The sequence below is a fragment of the Peromyscus eremicus genome, chromosome 2 (assembly GCF_949786415.1).
Source record: "Peromyscus eremicus chromosome 2, PerEre_H2_v1, whole genome shotgun sequence".
Lineage (NCBI taxonomy): Eukaryota > Metazoa > Chordata > Mammalia > Rodentia > Cricetidae > Peromyscus > Peromyscus eremicus.
The window spans coordinates 84,075,857-84,095,174 of record NC_081417.1 but is presented as its reverse complement, the minus strand read 5'-3'; positions in this window follow the sequence as shown (position 1 = coordinate 84,095,174).

The window sequence follows — 19,318 nt, the reverse complement described above, 5'->3', positions numbered from 1 at the left end:
ACCTCTGCATGTGGGAGACAGTTTTGCAGCCCAATTTGTTTGTGGGACTGTAGCTGAAGTTTTCCGGTATCCCACCTGGTCCGCAGCTGCTCAAACCCAAGTAAACACACAGAGTCTTATATTAATTAAAACTGATTGGTCATTACCTCAGGCTTTCCACTGACTGGCTCTTATACTTAAACTCAGCCCATTTCAGTTAATCTATATGTTACCACATGTTCCATGGCTTTACCTGTGTGCCATTACATGCTGCTTCCTGGACAGCAGGCTGGCATCTCCTCTGCCTTCTTCTTGTCTCTTTCTTAAATTTCCTGCCTGCCTCTAGGCTGCCTTGCCATAGGCCAAACAGCTTTATTTATTAACCAATTAGAGTAACACATAGTCATAGCATACAGAAAGATATTTCCCCATCATTTCCCCTTTTCTGTCTAAACCAAAGGAAGGTTTTAACATTTAACCTATTAAAATTACATATAACAAAACAATTACCAAGCAAGAGTTATAGTTATAATATCTAGTCTATTTGAATTTGGCAAAATTAAAAAAGATATCCTATCTACCCTATATTTGTGAGTATAAGGTTTCATATCTAATTTATCTTTTATCATAACCAAGGAAAATTATAATTATAACTAAGTAGTTTTCAACTACATCAAAGACCCCAGAAGGACATATTACCTAAGAAAACAGGAATAGCAATGTAAGCAACTTTCAAAACTCTGAAAACGATAGAGACAGCTGCCTGCCTGGACAGTCATCCACATTTCCTCTGTGGGGAAATCCAATGGGGCATCCATTCTTTATGGCTTTATTTATCAACCAATCAGAGCAACACATATTTGCAGCGTACAGAAAAAACATTCCCCCATCAGTGCGACCCCTGGGAGTGGGACCAGGTTCTATCTCTAATGCATGAGCTGGCTTTTTGAAGCCCAGTTTATATGGTGGGATGCCATGCTTAGCCGTGATGTAGGAGGGAAGGGGCAGCAGGGGATAAGGGGCTGACTCAACTGAATGTGTCCAGGCTTTGTTGGCTCCCCATGGGAGGACTTACCCTTTCTGGGAAGTGGATGGGGATGTGTCTGGGGAGATAAGGGTGTGGAGGAACTGTGGTTGGTATGTAAAATGAATAAAAAAAATACATATTAAGGCTGCATGAGGTAACACAGAGAAAAGGGGGTCCCAAAAGCAGGCAAAAGAGTCAGAGACACCCACTGGTCCCACTCAGGGGCATCTCTATTTTTAAAAGAGCTAATTACTGGCTAACCTGCTGATAAAAACCCAGCTCCTTACCTTCCAATTAAAGCTGTTTTATCTGCAGAATTGGTAAGACTTACAAAAGTATTAAGAATTACAATCTTGAGATTCTTAAAACATTTTGGAAATCAAAATTAAATTACATTTAATTTAAACCAAATTAAAGAGTGTATTTTACTGATAAATGTAAAAAATAAGTGCATTTTCTCTGTGTATACCATCTGCTTATGCCTTTCTGCAGCCAGGAGTACAGTCTAAATGTGAAAAGGAGAACAGCCTCTGGATCTCATCTTATACCAAAATGAACCAAAAGTGCACTCAGTTTTAGGGTGGGAAGGACAGAAATAGTAAACATTTCCTGGGGTGTATTGTTATGATCCTAAGATAAATTTCTCTAAAGTCAAGAACTCTACATAATAAGCTATAAAAAATAAACATTCATGGAATTTTTTCAGATCTATAAAATATAATTAATATTTTGATGTTTTAGAGAATTTGATATATAAGCATTGCATTTATTTTACTTACACTCATTCCTTTGCTCACCCAAATCCTCTCATGTTCTCCTATAACCCCTATCAAATTCATCACATACACACACACAAGCACACACACACACACACACACACACACACACACACACACACACACACACCACTGACTCCATGAGCCTTGCTCCTATGTATATATGATGAGGGCAGGGCCTTTAGTGTAGAGGATTCACTGTGTATGTACCAGTTGGAGCTAGGAAGCACACAGTTACATATTCTCTGCATTTTGACAAGTTCTGGGTATCTGTGGTAGACACAGACTGCTGCAAAATAGAGTTTCTTTAAATAGAGTGAGAGCTATACATATCTGTGGATATAAGTGTTTATAATACAGTTGGAAACTATTGAGTTAGGAAAATGGCAATAGTATGTTCTCACCTAGGGCCTATAACCCCTTTAGCAACAGGTAGTTGGTTAGATTTACAGTAGCAGGCATGAGAGCCCTTATGTCCAATTAGACAGCTGTCAGTTACTTCCAAAATAGAAGTGTCACTATTGCACCATTGGAGATTTATTATCTGGCTGGTCACTGCTTTGGTTTACACCTGTTACAGATAGGTTGGACTATTGATTTCTTTTCTTCCTTAGCAGCATACAAAGCATCTTTAGACACTGAGAGTTTTCCTCAGGAACAGGCTTCCAGGTCAGTTCCAGCTAGAGTCATCCAAGTCCTGTGACTAAAGTGTGTGCTGTGTTCAACATATTTTTTCTTACTTGTGTATCCTAGCTCTGAATCCTGGAACATAAAACCTGGAATAACCACTGGAAAGTAGAAAAGGAACATGCTGGCTGGGGAAGAGAAGGTAGCAGTGCTATGGGGGGGGAGGAAAAAAAATAGAGAGAGAATACTTATCTGGGGAGAGTAGGGGGTAATATGAAAATTGGGGAATGAGAGATAAATAAGACAATGGATGTTTGGAAAAGCCATAGGGAAAATACTTTATAAGTTTAAAGTACCTACATAATATAAATGTGTATATACATATACAGTCACATATATATGTTTATATACGTACATATGTATATATTTAAATGGAGTTATGCCACATGAGATGATCATGCTCCTCCCAATAGCCATGGACTTGTAGAACCCCAGTGCCAGGTAAGGAAAAATCTGCCTTCAAGTCATTATTGATCCTGGAGGAAGGAAGTGTCTAAGAGACTCTTAAAGCATTATACACTATTGTTCTTGCTCTTGGTAGCCTCCCAGAACTTGAAGCTAAGATCAGATTGCAGATTCTTATGTGAAAATTCATTATAAATGTTACACGCACAAAATAACATAAGTAAAGTTCATAGACAAGTGCCAGAGTCAGAGAAGATAATTGCCTATTTAATAGCTAAGATGATAATTAATTTAAATGCATTCAAAACAGTAAGAAAAGGAGATATAACCCAAAAGAAAAATAATCAAATTATTCTATGCATACCTGTGGTGGTATTGTGTTCCCCAAAATATTGTGCACCCTAATAAACTTATCTGGGATCAGAGACAGAACAGCCACAATATTAAACATGAGGATAGGCAGTGGTAGCACATGTCTTTAATCCTAGCATTCCAGAGGCAGAAAGCCATGTGTTCAAGGATACAGCTAAGCATGGTGACTCACGCCTTTAATCCCAGAAAGCGAGTCTTTAATCCCAGGGAGTGGTGGTAGAAAGCAAAAAAGGTATATAAGGCGTGAGGACCAGAAAGTAGAAGCATTTGGCTGGTTAAGCATTTGGCTGGTTAATCTTTTAGGTTTTGAGCAGCACAGTTCAGCTGAGAGCCATTCAGATATGAGGACACAGAGGCTTCCAGTCTGAAGAAATGAGATCAGCTGAGAAGTTAGCCAGGTGGCTTGTTCTGTCTCTCTGATCATCCAGTATTTCACCCCAATAACTGGCCCCAGGTCTGATTTTATTAATAAGAACTTTTAAGATTCCTGCTACACATACCTGAGGAAAAATTGTAAATACTACATAATTTTTAAAGTGACTTAGCTTCAATACTGATTATACTAATGAAAATTGCAACAGTAAAAGTGTAAGTTCAAATCAGAATGAAAATAGCAACACACCAAAACCCTAAAGGGTGCTTGTAGGGAAGAGGTTGGTAACAAAGGTAAGATGGAAACTAAGGGAGGATAATAATCAGAATGCACATTATACATGTATAAAATTATCAAAGAGAAAAAATAAATAAATGTTAAAAAAACACTATATGCTCGGGGTGTATGTTAAAATACTGACCTATATGTACTGCTGTAGGGAAGCAAAACCAGAAGTCACATTACACAACTCCACATGCAATTTTTCCCATATGTTTGTTCACGCGTTAAAATGCAACAATTGGGCTCATATGCATAGGCCACTGAGCAACTCATGCACAGGTGCACAAAACCTCATATATATTTTATTATACAGTGTCCCTGTTTCATATGTGCTAGTAAAGAGCAACCTATCAATAAGAAAGCAGATTAATAAAATAAAATGCATGTCTATGATTTATACTAAGCCAGGATCAGAAAGACTGAACTATATCTATATGTGGTAATGTTTGTTTCTTAAAATATAATAACGTAAAACTTATGAAAACAGTATTTATAATATAATACAATTTGTTATAATTTAAATGTCACAGACAGATGCAACAAACCATATATTTTTCAGATTTTCATGTGTGTATAAAAGTCTATTGGAAAGAAATACTTGAATAGAAAATTTATAGTTACCCATCAGGAGAAGGAAATAAGATTGCAAATGCAAAACACAGGAGAAATAATAAATTGCACAATACCTGTTCACTGTGAATTTTAAAGTAGGTTGACTATCTGAAGTATAGAGAATATAAAATAATTTGGTACCATAATACTTCACCATTTTTGAGCTTCTGCTGTATGTACTATGTACTCTACATTAATAATATATTTATCAGACAGAAACTATTCTGAATAATTGGTAATTTTACAAAAGAAGAAACCGGGGGTAACTTGTCAAAGGATATAAGGATATAAGGGCCAATCCAGTATTAATAAATAAGTTGGTTTCTCAGTTCATTGGCTATTTCTGTTTTCATTGTCCTGTCATGTTACTATTTCGAGAGAGAGTTTTGTATGGAAGTACACCAAAGAGGATAATAAGGTAAAAACTAATTTCAGTTGAATGCTTCTGTGATCATTTTTAGTTTTGAATTTCCAAGTACTAATCACCTTGGGGAATCCAAAGCAGCACAACAGAGCTAATCCTGGATATGCTCTGCTCCATTTTACACAAGGAGACAACGGATTGGGATGCGACCTCAACCCTTTAACATTGTGTTTGGCACATGTTAGGTACCGAGTGATTATTTCCCAGATGAGAAAATGGTTCAATCAAGACATATGTTTACATCAAGGCTGTAGTGGAATAGAAAGTAGCTCAAGTTTTAAACAATAGGCATGTCTAGACAAAAACAGTGAGCATCAGAGAGCTTTTATTATAAAGAGAGAAATAACCAAGGTTTAATTTATTTGGACATATGAGTGACTGTTGTAAGCAAGTGTCAAGACAAAATCAGTAACCATGCTAGATGTAGCTGGAAGAATAAATAAAATGTAATAAAATTGAGAGAAGCAGGATGGATATTGTCAGCACTGTGGACGAACTAAGGGGTGACTTCCTGAGGCTGTCGTCACCTCATGTCAGCTCCATTATGTCTTTTCTGCCAAAAGTATTAAGCTATCCCATGAGCTGTGAAGAGTTCTGGTCATTTGATTCAGGACCTATTCTTCTGTGTAGGAATTGTTATATTCTTTTTCTAAGGGTCTACTATACTTATGCTTTCAGAGTAAACATACTTCCTACAATGGTGATGGTGAGCTGTGTATTGAGGAGGCGATTACAAGAAGTACATTATCATCTACCATTGGTCTTGAGAACACACTCACTAACCTTTCTTTACTCTCAAACCACTCCCCTCCTTTACTCCTTGTGATAAATAAAGACAATTTGGTTTTGATGTTTAGAAGGAAATTTTTATTCACAATTTGATTAATATAGGAAAAAATGTTCTCACTTTAAAGTAAAGTTTTATGATGAAAATACTCAGAATATCAAACAAATTATCAAGTTCACATTTGTGTTTGACTTCATCAGCCTTTATCCTGTCTATATATGATATTTCCCAATTCAAAGAAAGACCAGAAAATGAAAGGGACAAAAAGATGAACCTTTAAGGAAGAGGAGAGGAGGAAAGTTAAGTAGCCAGGTAGAATAGAGATAGGCATATAATTTTAAGATACAGCAAAGGTCAGTACAGATGCACTAGAAAATAATTAACCCAAGTTAATTCAAGCAGTGGCCAAAAATAAGAAGTAAAAGCCATTAACCTCACCTGGCAGAAAGCTTTTTATTTCTTGCCTGTGAACTTCATTATGGCATTTGCCTTTGAACTTGAAGTAATCCACACTCTATTCCTTTGTATGGACTGCTAGTTGACCCCATGTCCCTCTCCCTTTCTCTTCCTCTCTCCCTGTTTATCCATGATCCCTCACCATTTCTCCTTCACATGACCAGAGGAAGCAGACTCCTCCAAGCCATTGCACCTCCCTGCTGATGACCTGTATATAAAATCTTTGAGTTGTCTGTCTATTATGGTTAAAATTACTCTTTCCAACATAAAATTAAATAGCTACCACAGGCCAGACACAAAGTCTGTCTTCTACCCAGAACCCCAGATTATTGAAAAAACAAAACAAAACAAAATAAAAACAAAAAAACTTGGCCTGGGTCAGACAAGAGCCACAAAGGAGTTGATCAATACAATCAGTTTTCCCACTTGAAAGTTCCCCTGACCACAGATCTTTTCCCATTTGAGGATTCATCTGAGCACATGACCATTTGATATTAGGCTGAATGAAAGACATATCCCAGGAAAGACACCCTCAAGCATCCTCATTCTGCTACCCTTCATTTTACCACTGGGTAGGGTATATCAACTGCAGCACCAACAACCAGAGAAGATAGCATGAACATGGGCAGTACACAGAACAATAAGAAGGAAGAGGTTGAGCTAAGCAGATTCAGAATGTAGCTTACCTTCACTCTACTTCACTATTATATCTCAAATGGAAATAATATAAAATGCCTTTTCTGGGGCTGGAAAGATTGCTTAGTGCAGAATAACATATACTTCTCTTGGTAAGAACCTGAATTTGGTTCCCAACACCCACATCAAAATTCTCACAATCACTCATAACTCCACCTCCAGGGGCTCTAGTACCTTCCTTTGGCCTCCATTGGCAACTTTTCTCATTTGTTTATTCTAACACATAAAAATTTACATACATATAATTAACAATAAAATAACTTTTCAAAAATAAATCATTTTCCACACATCATAGGATTATCAAGTAGTTTATGACATAAGAAGACTGTTGGGAAATTAGTATATAAACCCCTTAAAATTGATCATTATTAATGATAATTTCTACCCAGAAGGGGTGCATTTTACATATGACTAAAATATGCCAAAAGAAAATTCTATGTGAAGATGCAATACTTAGAGAAATGAAAATGTGGACTTCAGACATTTATGGAATGTTTATTGAGAATAGTATAGAAAGATAATCATAATAATAGAAATATAACTAACAGGTTACAATACTGTGGGTGGGAACATAGGAGATGCCTATGAAATAATTAGATGGCTTCCTGTATGAAATGATATTGTGTGATAATAATAAAAATTGGAGCATGAAGAACACAAGAGTCCAGTGACAGAAAAAGTTAAGATCTGAGGTATGTCCCTTTTCTCAGAAAGTTTGCTATACATTTTTAATAAAACCCCTCACATTTGGTTGCGAGAAGGAAGTTCCCCATTCCCTATCGCCACCTTGGAGTCTCTCATGAACTGCCTCTGTCAAAATATGGAAAATATTAGAATTGAAAGGGTTTCCATGATAGATGAACAATCCTCTCACTTTTGTAATAATTCTGTACATGCATTTTCTTTTGTTCCTAGGAGACCTCACTATAGAATCAGTCACTCAATTCTAGTAGTCCAACATCATAGTCTTATGCTCATGACTTCTTTGCATGGAAAAGACATTTACAACACTGTCATGTCTAACAGACAGCTTTAACCTGTACATCAAAAACACTCTCCTCCCAACCCCAAATATTTATTGAGATCCCTTTCTGCAACAATCACTGGACCCAGCAGCTGAGATTTCAAGATAGAAAAAAAGGAGACTTAAGTAATTCATAGATCTAGAATGTAGACAGCAAAGATTGTTTTGCTGTGAGGAAGACATTTAGAGACTTTTTAATTCTTGAATAAAATGTATATATCACTGCTTAATCTTTTATTTCTGCAGACTTCAGTGACTTTGGTAGTAGAGAGAAGGAGCAATCTTTGAATTCTCCCTAATTTCATTTTTCACTTTTCAAAACTTGTGTGTGTGTGTGTGTGTGTGTGTGTGTGTGTGTGTGTGTGTGTCCAGTGTCCCCACACAAAGGCAAAGAGATGATGCATTTGTTATCTGGAGGGCTTGTTATGCTGATGCTGGGATCTGAACTCAGGCTCTCATGATATTGCAACAAGAATTTCTAACTGCTAAGCCATCTCTTCTACTAAAACGCTGTCTCTGTCATTTATTTTGTGTTATAATGTGTTCAACATGTGCATTTTCAATTGTATTAAAAGTAGGAATATTATCTACCTACCTCATAGTATAGGTAAAATGAAAATAAAATGGCATCGTTTCTATCTAAGAGTTTCATAAACAATAAAAGGCAATGCATGTGCAGTGTGGTGTTGCTATTCTTACAGTCAAAATGGTTGACACAAGAACAAAATGTTCCTCTCGTAAATAACTATCCAGTCAAAGTGTATTATAGTCTAACAAATTAAAATCCCCATGCTAGTCATAGATAGCATTTATTGAAGGTTTATTATGTGCCAGGCAGCATGCCAGGTACTTTATCTCATTTGGTTACTATGACAGAGGCAATCTGTGGGTTTGCCAAGCTTGTTTCATTTCCCTTTCAGGCACACAGCAACATTATATCTCCCTTACTACCGTTGATTAAGTAAGGTCATGCGATTGAAGGCTGGCTTCTCTTGGCTTGCCTACAACATGTCAGGCATGATCTAATAGTCTGTGTTTCTGCCAGTGCCTGCTTTAGTCTAATCTCTGGTGCCATGCATGGCTAAGGACTGAAGATTACAATTCCTCCCCCAGATTTGGTTCATAAATGATGCTATGGATTGAAGCCTCCTCCCCACAGCTCCTCTGCTTACCAAGTGTGTGATGCGGGAAGAAATAAACTCTTGTTGGGTTGAACTGAAGAAGTTTTGGAGCTGTTGATTACCAACACTAACATCAATTAGTCTTTTGAGTTAATTAATCCCTTTACTTGATGCTACAGTTTGGACAACATTTCTATAAAATTCCACCAAGATTTCTATAAACTTACTAACAGTTTGGTTAGTTTGTCTCCTTTTCTGATTATCCATATTTTTGTCATTACTTTAATTTTCTAGACCACAGTAAAATGTTTTTGAATTATATATATATATATGATTTGTTATAATTGTTGCTTTTGTAGCAATTTCAGATAACAAAAGAGTAAATGTTTATGAATATGAAACCATCTTATTCAAGAATTAACACTTTTTTGTTAATTTTATATGATACTCTTTTTGTTAATTTTATCACATTCTTATTTATTTATGTATGAGTTAAGGCATGTGGAATGGATGTCAGAACAATGTGCAGGAGTTTGTCAACTACTTCCAGTCTGTAGACATGGGAATCCAACTAGGGTTGTCAAGCTCAGCAGCAAGTACTTTGACTTGACTTGCTGAGCTACTAAACTGGCCCTCAGTAGTTCATAGTCTTAAACACAATAGCAACTACCTCAGCTGACCATTCTAAGACTGTAGGCCATGATAAAAACAATGTGTTATCACATAAAACTTTGCAATTCACGATGCTCTCTTTACTTAAGAACCAATTCTGTATGTCATGACACTTATAATGATAGATCTTGGCCCAATAAGTTGCTTACAAATTATCCAGTGAAGTCACTGGATCAATGTGGGTTTAGCATTAGTACATCCCATCCCATTATCCTTAGTTATCCAGACAGAATTTAGGACCGGACCATAAAAGTCCCATGAGTCTGGTACAATATAATATTATGGCAGATTTAGTTACAATTTAATTGGCTTTTACTTATGATTCATGAATAGGGATGCACCTTCTGTTGGGCAAAGGAGAATCTGAGTAGAGAAACAGTAGAGAAATGGGTTCTATAAGGTGTGAATTAGGAAACATAACAGCAGAAAAAAAGGTTATTGTTAACATCAGATCACAAAAGAAGTACCCCTTATTATTCTGATTCAGATAGACTGAAATTTTATGTTTTCAGTGGAAAAATACATTGATGTCTCAAAAAAAAAATCTGTAGGCTTCTTAAGAGATTCTATTTGAATCAGTGACTGTGGTAGTTTGAAATAAATGGCCTCCACATGAAGTGGCACAATCAGGAGGAGGTGTAGGCTGTTGGAGGAAGTATGTCACTGTGGGAGCAGGCTTTGAGTTCTCTTTTATTCAAACTTCCATCAGTGCGACAGCCAGCTGAATTCCTTTTGGCTGCCTATCAAGATGCAAGGACTCTCAGCTCCAGCACCTTGTCTTCCTGCATACTGCCATGCTCCCCATCATAATGACAATGGATTGAACCTCTAAAACTGTAAGCAAGTCACCTCAATTAAATGTTTTCTTTATAAGTGTTGCTGTGGTCATGGTTTCTCTTCACAGCAATAAAAAGCCTAACTAAGACAGAAACTGGTATCAGGGACTGGGGTAATGTTGTGATCGGCCTGACCATGTGTTTGTTTTGAGAAATTTGGACTTTGTTGCTTTGGGTTATGAAAGCAGTGGAATGCTTTAAGTACTGCTTAATGGGCCATACTAGTAGGAGAATGGAAGACAGAGGTGCTAAGAGTTATTTGAAATATGGGGGGAGGGGAGATCACTCAAGAAGTTTCAGGTTGGAAGAATTTAAGTATGTTGCCTAGAGATCATTCTTGTGCTATTGTGGTGAAGAAATTAGCTGCCATTTTCCCTGTCTGAAGAATCTGCCTGAAGCTAAAGTGAAGCGTTTTGGATTAATTCCATTGGTAGGAGAAATCCAAAAATAGCCTAGAGTAGACTCTGTCATGTGTATATTAGTGGAGCAACCAGAGCATAGAAAAATACAAAAAATAAATTTTGAGTGGAAAGAGAGCACCAGAAAGTAGAATAGAGATAAATTCTGTGTTCTAAGGTGATAAATGGATTAAGAAAGGGAATAAAGGGAATGCTGACCTCAGGGCAAGATCCCACTCAGCTAAGTTTCCAACCTGTGAAAATAAACTAAAGAAAAACTTAGAGGCAGGTGTGATGGGGCACACCTTTAATCCCAGCACTCTGAAGGCAGAGACTGGTGGATTTCTGAGTCTGAAGTGAGCCTGGTCTACAGGGCAAGTTGAAGGACAGCCAGGTTTAGGCAGAGAAAGACAGAAAGCTGGTAAAGATGTAATTGAATGAGGAGGCCATGTTTCAGCACCAGCAAGCAGTAGAACTTGGCAGCTTCAGCCACATGGTTCTTGCTCTAGAGATAAGGATAGAAGAAATGAGTAATGAAACAAAGCTGCTGAGACCAAGTATGTGTCAGAGATGTCCCTGAACAGAGGTCTAGCAGAGAGTCCATTGTGTGAAGCTGTAAAATTGAAGCCTGGATTGCCTTGGAGAACCCTAGATATTAGAGATGCCAGAGTTGTAGGATACCTGCTTAGAAGAGCTGCTAACAGGGAGTGGAACCAGCCCAAGAGAAAGAAGTGTGTTTCAGTTAACAAAGCTGGACAGAGTTGGAAATCTGAAGAACATTTCCACATCAGACATGGAGATGCAGAGTCTGGAGTTTGCCCAGCCGATTTTTGGTCTTGCTTTGGTCCAGTATTTCCTCACTATGCCCCCTTTCCTACATTTTAGAGTGGCAACATGTATGCTGTGCCATTATCTATTGGAAGTATGTGGTCTATTTTTTTTTATTTTGATTTTATAGGGGATTACAGTTAAGAGATTTCCATGTATCTCAAAAGAGACTTTGAATTTTGGATTTGAAACAAGTTTGAGACTGTTATAGACTATGGGGATTTTTGAAGTTGGACTGATTGTTTTTTGTTTGTTTGTTTGTTTGTTTGCATTATGATGTGGCTATAAGCCTTTGAGTGCCAGGGAGTTGAATGTTGTAATTTAAAAAAATGGCCGCCAAAGCAAGTGACACTGTAAGGCTTTGTTGGAGGAAGTGTGTCTCTATGGGGGCAGGCTTAGAGGTCTCTTTTGCTCAACCTTCCCTCAGTGTGACAGCCAGTCCACTTCCTATTGCCTGCTTATCAAGATGTAAGAACTCTCAGTTCCAGCACCATGTCTGCCTGCATCCCTCCAGGCTCCCCACCATGATGATAATATACTGAACTTCTGAAACTTTAAGCAAGTCACCTCAATTAAATGTTTTCTTTTTAAGAGTTGACTTGGTCATGGTGTCTCTTCACAGCAATAAAATCTCTAAGTAGTGGTGCTTGATATAAATGTCTCCATTAAAAAAGATCAGATCTGATATGTTGGCAAATACAGGAATGCAGAGAGTCAATGGCCTCTGATAGCTTTTGTTTAATAAAACAAAACAAGAAAGTCCAGGGGTGTAGGGACTGTAGGGAATTACATTTACAAAAGGAGCAGAGACATAGAGTCAATTCATTTTCTCCATAACACTGTAAGAAAAAAAAGAAGAAAAACACTATTAATTAATTACATGGCATGACCTTTAACCCTAATAAGGACATAAATGTCTTGTGATATTTCTTGATTTAGGGAGATGAAGGTTTGTGTATCATTCATAGCACTACAGTGTGATATGGCATGATTCTTATACAATTCTTTGGGCTTAAAGTCTTCAGCCATTTGAATAATAGACTTTAATCTGCTTATTATCACATATGTGCTACTAACCACTGGTAACAGAAATGCTGTCATTCAGGGCAATGGTTAAGGGCAGAAGCTGTCAGAATTAAGGTTGAAGTCTGGCTGAAATTACCAGCCTGTAAAATATTGAGCGTTTCCTTCAACCTTTGCAGGCTGCAATTGTCCTCAAAAATTGGTGTAGGGTAGCCAAGGAGGTTGTCATATTAATTGGTTTAAGACATTACAACCCTTTCATGATGACTTTCACATAGTAAAGTCTGAAAAGTGAAAATATTTCCATCACTATTATTATTATTAGTTATTATTCCAGATAATGTCCAATTAAAATTTTGTTATCAATTTGATTACCTAACACAATATTTTTATTTTAATATGAAAATATTATGATATTTTTTCTTTTTGTGCATTCACACAATTTATTTAACACGTTAATTAATTCCTTACTGTAGCTAGAGTTTTCCTGCCTGGCCCACGATCAGGGCAAATCTCTCTCACCTGCCAGTTCCACAGCTGCTCAGACCCAACCAAGTAAACACAGAGACTTATATTGGTTACAAACTGTATGGCCGTGGCAGGCTTCTTGCTAACTGTTCTTACAGCTTAAATTAATCCATTTCTATAAATCTATACCTTGCCACGTGGCTCGTGGCTTACCGTCATCTTCACATGCTGCTTGTCCTGGTGGCGGCTGGCAGTGTCTCTGACTCAGCCTTCCACTTCCCAGCTTTTTTCTCTTCCTTGTCCCGCCTATACTTCCTGCCTGGCCACTGGCCAATCAGTGATTTATTTATTGACCAATCAGCAACACACTTGACATACAGACCATTCCCACAGCACCTTACTAAGTTCCTAGAACAACACTGGATACTAGAGTTGCAGTTTCATGTATGCTTTCATACTCAGATCTCACCAAAATACATGTTTTCACTGGTACTGAGCAACAGAAACAGAAATAAAAGGGTAACAGACAAACACAGACACAAACAGCATATTATTTAGGTATATGAAAGTAAAATTCAATTTGAAATCAAAGTAGAGGCATTTTCTCATTTGAGAATCCATCCATAAAGACTTGGAGCTCATCACTCGTGCTTCTCCTATAAATTACACTTAGACAAACTAAAACCCAATATTACTTCATAGAGAGAATGTAGGTTATATAGAAAATCTCCACCCTGAAATCTGAGGATGGGCTCATGTAGGGCACCTAGGATTTGCTTCATCATTCAGAACCTGCTGAAGCTACCTCCTGGTGAGTGGAAACCTTGACAAGAAGGAGGCAGTCTTTGTAAGTATGAAATTCTGACCAGTGTTCTCATACATCATGAGCCTTATCTTAATGAATAGTACCAAGTACTCAAGGTGAAAGTGCGGAAAAGATTTTTTTTAAGGGTTCTGAAAGTGGAAAACAAAGATGAAAGGAAAGTTTCTCATTTTAGAAAATGGAGACCATCACAGAAAAACCACAGCTGGATACAATGCAGAGATGTACAGATCGTGGGAGCCCAGTCCCACTGAATACATCTACATTACTGCTCCTACATCTATGCCTTAGAGAACACTGCAAAAGAGGGGCAAACAGATTGGAAGGGCTAGAATGCCGGTAAGTCTGCTGTGAAACAGTCTCTCTAGCAATGGCTGAATAAACAAGAATGAACAATGGCGATATCAATGGGCATGTTAACATGCATAGGGGAAATTTTCATGGGCTCCCATGCCCTAGAAAAAGAACCCCAATTAGTGGCTGCTGGGAGAAGGAGAATTAGCCTCTTTCAGTGATGAGCCCCTTATTGGTTGCCGAATCCAGAATGGGCAGAATAAAAACATGTATCACCACCCACAAAAACAGACTTAGCAAACTGTATTTACACATATTTGTGCATCTATGTATGTAAATACACAAGCGCACACTGTATAACATTAATAATCAAAGAAAAAGAGAAAATCAGCTTGAAAGACAGGGGTATGGGAGGGGTAGGAGAGCGTGTATCTGAGAGAAGCTGGAGGGTGGAAAGGGTAGAAAAGAGATATAATTACATTTCCATTGATAACATATTTAAAAGTAAAGTTAAATTAAAACACATACTTTTTAGTTAGAATTTACTATTGCTGTGAAGAGGCAGATTACCTTGGCAACTCTTATAAAATGAAAATATTTAATTGAAGTGGTGGCTTACAGTTTCAGAGGTTCAATCCATTATCATCATGGCATGGTGAATGGCAGCATGCAGGCAGACATGCAGCTGGATCTGAGAGTGCTACACCTTGCAGACAACAGGAAGTTGAGGGACTATCACATTGAGGAAAGCATGAGCAAAAGAGACCTCAAAGCCTGCCCCCACAGTAACACACTTCCTTCAACAAGGACACACCTTCTACTAGTGCCATGCTATTTGAGAGCCATTTTTTTTTCAAACCACCACAAACACACTATTTAAGGGACCTATAGATTTTGTATTAACCTTATAAAACTCTTGTTTTTTTTCATATAAATTTTAAAAAGAATCCTAAACTCATAAGGAAACATTTCAGACCCTGTTATGATTTGAATATACCTCTCCCCAAATTCATATGTTGCTTTAGTCAATAATTTGCTATGGATTTTATGTGATATATTCTAATAATCTACTTATGAAAATATTTTTGTTTCTATTCTATCTTGGGAACCTGACATATTTCTAGAATAAAAATTTGATATATTAGTCAATGTGAGCTCAGTGAGGAGGCTAGAACATAAGAGGTCCTCCTTGTCAGGGAAATAAAACCCCTTAGAAAGAATCTTTGCCCAGCAAAAAGGTGCTCACAAGTTCTTGGATCTTTATCTTAGACTTCCCAGCCTCTGGAACTGTGACAAATTGAAATTACATTCTTTAAAATGAAAACAAAAATCTTTTAGAAATTGGAACATTTCAAACTTCAGATTTTTGAACTGGAGATATTCAAATAGAATTTTTAAAAATCACGTTTCAGTAAGGAAATGGAAATAAATCTAGATATTTCAAATAGGAAGGTTATCAATACAAAAATGTCAGTGAGAGAAAAGGTTGAGGAAGGCGATAATACTTCCTTGGAAATGAGAAAGGATAAGAATCTTAGATACTTTCTGCCAAGCATCCAGTTGCTCGGTGAATCCTGGTCAGTAAATTATAGCAGGATGAAAATGAACCACTGACAAAATTTTACATTGCTTCTACTGAAGCCCAGCATCACCTGCTTCTTGAGTGATAGTGGTTTGTCCTTCTTTTCTCCTCTCAAAATTTATTAGTAGTACATCTCTTACTTATGAAAATGAAACTAGAACAGAGTGATAAAGAAGTCTAGGAAAAACTCCAGGTGTTCATACTACAGGAAACAGCCTTTTAATATGGTAAAAGAACAGACGATTTGAGGCAGAATGCTTATATATGAGATAAAGGACTTCCCTGTCTACTGCAAGCAAGACAAAACAAAACAACAATAACAAAAACAACAACAATAAAAAATGAATGGCCACTAAAGTCCAATAGCTTTATTAGTTTGAGTTCTTGGACATCATGTAGTGATTATTTTGATTAATCCAGAACACTTAGATTTAAAGTTGGTCTAATATGTGTGTGGATGTCTGTTATGCATATATATGTGTATACCTAAAGGCAGCATATACTCGTGTTCTACATTCACACATACATGCATATACATAGTAGCTAAAAGAGGAATGAATCCCATTTGGCATAGGCCCTTTGCCCTATTTTAATTTGTTGCACTTCCTAATTTCTTTTATACTCTGAGCAGAAGTTATTCCCAGAGCTCATTCAGACATGAACAGTTGAACACAGGCCATCTGTTCTTGAAACCTGTGGTTCCACACAACACGTGCCCTGTGAGATAAATAGTATCTGCCATGAGCATAAAACTAATGCAGGGGTTGATTATCTTATAAAAACAACAACAACAACAAAATAAAACCCAAATTAACCTTTCCATGATATCATCTCTTTCTATTGAAATACATCTAGGGTTTACCTAAAAAAAAAAAAAAAAACCCTTTGTCAATCACAATGTGAAGCACAAGATAAAATAGTTCAGTGCTATTCACTCTCCCAAGATGAAAGACAATTTACCATCTTTAAATTTCTCTCTCCTCACTATCAATCCTTTCACTTCCTCTTTGATGGACAAATCTCTACATTTTTCTCCACATCTTCCATCCCATTCTACTTCCCCTGGACATTCACAAAGATTTTTAGACTTCCATTTACACTTGCAATATAATTCTTTTCCATATGTCACATCATTATGTTACAAAGTAAAATGATCATTTAAAGGGTTCATAAAATTACTGTGACTGAAAAGAACAGGAAAACTCCTTAGTCATATCTAATTGCATGGATTTTCTTTGCTTAGAAGATATACCCCAAACTCCTAAACGTTATTCTAAGACCGTCAGTTTGTTCTTAAGAAACAGCCTGCCTCTGGCTCTGGAGTGCTGGGACTGTAAGTGTGCACCACTAGACCCGGCTTGCAAATACAAATTCTTTTTGTATACAAACATCACCCCACAAAACCTGATTTGGTCTTATTATATCACTTTACTTCTCCTGATTATTCTATGCTCCATCTGTATTTAATTCACTATTCAATGAAAAGTCAATGTTCCCTTTATTTATAATATTGTTCCTCTCCTAATACGTATAATTTTCTCTCTATTCAGATCCTAGTTTTAATGTTATTTCTGAGCCCTAAAGTAAAACTTCTGTTGTATTTTTTATATCTTCCATACATCATTTATAACTAGTTTCAGCAATTTTTAAATATTACAAAAGTGAAAAATGTCTACTAAAAATTATTTATATTTGAGATAACTTTGGGGAGATTCTATGAAAAATCCTGAATATGTTTTTATTCTAAAGGCTAATTACTTGAATTATATAAATATATATAAATAAAACTTTAGAATTTTTTGTCTGTATGTAGCCTCTTGGGCTCCATCTAATTGTTGCCGATATTTCTGCCTAGATGACATACTATGTCTCTTGCATATCCAACATTCTGTAGTGTCTACTAAAATTTACACTTCACTCTCATAATCACTTTTTTCCTTATCAAGGACTTCCTGCAAGAATACTGACTGTATCTCACAATACCTGACTATACAGGCTTTTCTTTAAAATCAGGGCAAAGGCATTCATGACTTCAGAACTTTTGCATTGTGCATACTTGCAAAACAAACATTATATAGGTTGCCTTAAGGTTTGATACCAGCTTTGAACATCAGCCTGACTATTTTGGGTCATGACTGTTGGACTCTGAGTACCTGGATGGCTGGGCAAAGTGAGACGAATCCTGAGCAAATGATTTATAAACTGGCTCTATATAGGAAGAGGGGCATGTAGGTACTCAATTTTCAAGTAAAATTCTTACAGATGAGTTTACTTTTCATACTCTTGATCTTGCCTGTCATCAGTGGGATCTGGCCAACCACTGAGCTACCCTCAATGTATCTTTCAATGCTGCCCAATGCTAATTGTTTGACTTGTTTTCAATGGTGAGAATATCTTCAGAAACCATTTGTCTCTTAGCTCTAACTTTATATGGGCTTTTTTGACCAAACTAAATGTTTTAGGAATATTTCTCTTTTCTTTTTCCTGATTTGGTTCTGGCTTCTCAATGCATTCATACATGAGTGAAAGAAGTTAGCAATTACTGTGCCACATCAGAATACTGACTTGCCTTAAAATTTCCTAAACCAGGTTAATTAATATATCACCTTTAAGTTCAGATAGTCACAGTCTCAGGTTGCAGACAAAATGATAAAATCATTGTCAGCATGTAACATGAACGACCTCCTCTCCGATTTCCAATAGAGTATTTTTACTATATGAACAGCTCATGAACACATTTTTGTGTGTCCTGGTCTTCGTAGATTTTATTATTAAAAAGAAAAGACCTGAATAGTTTTCTCCATTTTATCTTCTAGTCTTACAGTTAAGTCTTCTATTCATTCTGAGTTGAGTTTATATGGTGTGCATATAGATACTCATTTCTCCCAATGCATGTTCTTAGCATCTTAATCAAAACTGAAGTCGATGTACTTACATAAGAATACCAATTTACCTATCCCTAGCATTCCTTGATCTCAAAAGTTGAGTGAACGAATGAAGTAATTATATGAACATTCTTGTTAACAGATTGGTTAAGTTTTCTTTTTTAAATGAACAATGGGATATACTTCAGTATGTCCCAAACATAATTACCATAATTATATGATAGAAAAGCCTACAAATTTGGTTCCAGTGGCAAAGCTGAAAGGAAAGAGACTAAAGGTTTTCTATGAGTAACAGGAAAAAGAAAGTGAAAATGTCCCTTTCATTTCTCTTACGTGACTTCACTCTTTATTTCTAGTCTCTCGGGTTTGAGGCCTACAAAGGTTTGGCTGCTTAGCAAGATATAAGGCAGAGAGTTAATTTATAAGATCATAGACAGCTAGAGAGTTGGTTTAATTGAAAGATATAATTACCAGGTGTTGAAGGCAAA